Source organism: Gorilla gorilla, chromosome 13, assembly GCF_029281585.2.
Source record: "Gorilla gorilla gorilla isolate KB3781 chromosome 13, NHGRI_mGorGor1-v2.1_pri, whole genome shotgun sequence".
Classification (NCBI taxonomy): domain Eukaryota; kingdom Metazoa; phylum Chordata; class Mammalia; order Primates; family Hominidae; genus Gorilla; species Gorilla gorilla.
In genome coordinates this window covers 57,868,385-57,871,145 of record NC_073237.2, presented here as the reverse complement: position 1 = coordinate 57,871,145, position 2,761 = coordinate 57,868,385, and the positions used below count along the sequence as shown (strand labels likewise).

Genomic DNA, 2,761 nt, shown 5'->3' with positions numbered 1-2,761 from the left:
AGCGGAGGTTGCAGTGAGCTGAGATCATGCCACTGCACTCCAGCCTGGGTGACAGAGCAAGACTCTGTCTCAAAAAAAAAAAAAAAAAAAAAAAAGAATGAGGCCGGAAGTTGTGGCTCACACACCTGTATGTAATCCCAGCACTTTGGGAGGCCGAGGTGGGTGGATCACCTGAGGTCAGCAGTTGGAAACCAGCCTCCCAAAGTGCTGGGATTACAGGCATGAGCCACCGCACCCAGCCAGAAAGGAAAATTTAAGAAGGTTAAGAAGGGAAGCCAGACATTGTTCATGCAGTGGAAGAGAATCAACAAATGGTAAAGGTCACACAGGTATCAACCAGAAAGTACTCATTTCCTAAACCGGGATTGAACCCAGCCCTCTATTGTAAAATGGGAGAGACCAAAAGAAAGTACCAGCACATGGTGGCTGGGCGTGATGGCTCACGCCTATAACTGCAGCACTTTGGGAGGCCGAGATGGGCAGATCATTTGAGGTCAGGAGTTCGAGACCAGCCTGGCCAACATGGCGAAACCCTGTTTCTACTAAAAATACAAAAATTAGCTGGACATGGTGGCACATGCCTGTAGTCCCAGCTACTGGGGAGGCTGAGGCAGGAGAATAGCTTGAAACCGGGAGGTGGAGGTTGCAGTAAGCCGAGATCATGCCATTGCACTCCAGCCTGGGTGACAGGGCAAGACTCCGTCTCAAAAAAAAAAAAAAAAAAGAAAGTACCACCATGTGGTTACAAGGTCAAGCTCCCAAGGACATAAAAGAAGATAGAGACCTCATCCAGTTTTGTTTTGTTTTCAGAGAAAGTTTGTAACTGACCAGTTTTCTGGGCTGGCTTGCCTATTAGCTAGCTAAGACAAACCAAATTTGACAAAGTTGCTCTGCTTAAAAAACAAAACTCAGGCTCTGGGACAGTTGCAGATTTGACTCGAAAGACAAAGCTGTGAAAACATCATGGATGCTGGCTGGACCAGCTGGGTCACAATTGCCTACAGAAAAGGGCTTATTTCTGATGGGACCATCTGAAATTGATCTGCTCATTGGCTCTTTGTTTCTGTTACAGAGACTGTTTGCATTTCTAAGTAGTGATTCCTGCTAAAGCTGCACACTGTGGGAGGGCACATCTCAGCAAGTGTGACCCTTCCACCCAGTACTGAGAGATCAGACTCTGGACCCTGTCTCAGGGCCATCTTACTGCTGCTAACTTCTTGCGTTTGGCTTTTGGTATTAGATGCAGTTTGCAACAGTGAACTGATACCTTGACTCTACTTCCTTTCTCCTGGTATACATGTTACAGGAAAGGGGTCCCGATCCAGACCCCAAGAGAGTGTTGTTGGATCTTTCACAAGAAAGAGTTCAGGGAGAGTCCGTAGTGTAAAGAGAAAGCAAGTTTGTTAAGAAAATAAAGGAATAAAAGAATGGCTGCTCCATAGAGCAGCCCCAAGGGCTGCTGGTTGCCCATTTTTATGGTTGTTTTTTGATGATATGCTAAACAAGGGGTGTATTATTCATGCCTCCCCTTTTTAGACCATATAGGTTAACTTCCTGATGTTGCCATGGCATTTGTAAACTGTCATGGCGCTGCTGAGAGTGTAGCAGTGAGGACGACCAGAGGTCACGCTCACATCTTGGTTTTGGTGGGTTTTAGCCGGCGTCTTTACTGCAGCCTGTTTTATCAGCAAGGTCTTTATGAGCTATATCTTGTGCTGACCTCCTATGTCATCCTGTGACTTAGAATGTGTTAACCATCTGAGAATGCAGCCCAGTAGGTCTCAGCCTTATTTTACCAGCCCCTATTCAAGATGGAGTTGGTCTTGTTCAAATGCCTCTGACACAAACAACTTAACAAGGCACCTTAATTTAGTGATTAAATGCATCTGTCCCCAGAAAGAGATTGATCTTTTCTAGGCTGCTACCTGGATAAGTGATCAGGATGAAAAAGGAGTGGAAAGTTATGTAAACCAATGTTTGTTTTTTTTTTTTTTTTTAGATGGAGTTTCGCTCTTGTTGTCCAGGCTGGAGTGCAATGGCGTGGTCTCAGCCCACCACAACCTCTGCCTCCCAGGTTCAAGTGATTCTCCTGCCTCAGCCTCCCAAGTAGCTGTGATTACAGGCATGCGCCACCACGCCCAGTTAATTTTGTATTTTTAGTAGAGACAGGGTTTCTCCATGTTGGCCAGGCTGGTCTCGAACTCCTGATCTCAGGTGATCCTCCTGCCTCGGCCTCCCAAGGTGCTGGGATTACAGGAGTGTGTCACCACGCCTGGCCTGCATTCCTCTGTTTCTTGTCCTTTATTAGCATTTGGAGATAACATACTTGCCATCAGTCCTGCAAAGTAATTGCCGAGGCTGACTCCTTTCACAGTGATTATGGCTTCCTGAGTCAAAATAGGATTTTTTCTGTGTCCTGAGGATGTGACTTGTATATAAGCCTCTCACCTACTTAAAATATGTTTGCAAATGAAATGTTGGTAGATTCCTGTTCCATTGTTTTCTCTACAGGATCAACTACTGAATGTTCTTACACAAATGTTTTGTTTCTTGCACCAATAAGAGACTTCACAATGGAAGGTAGTCCCCAGTCTGTGCTAAGTCTGTGGCTGTGCAACTTTTCAGAGGGATCTATATGTCTGTCTAACACATCAACTCCAACCACACTCAAGTTCATAGGGTTTGGGTATTACTGCATTGCAGCTGTTGTAAGAGTTTCTCATGGGTGGTCAAAGAGATGCTCCAAAGTTCAAATCTTCAT

At 45.4% G+C, this 2,761-nt stretch overlaps 1 pseudogene; it reads right to left on the bottom strand.

Moving 5' to 3' along the window:
• Positions 1–1,300: 1,300 nt before the first annotated feature.
• Positions 1,301–2,761, bottom strand: LOC101133911 (PRELI domain containing protein 3B-like; annotated as a pseudogene).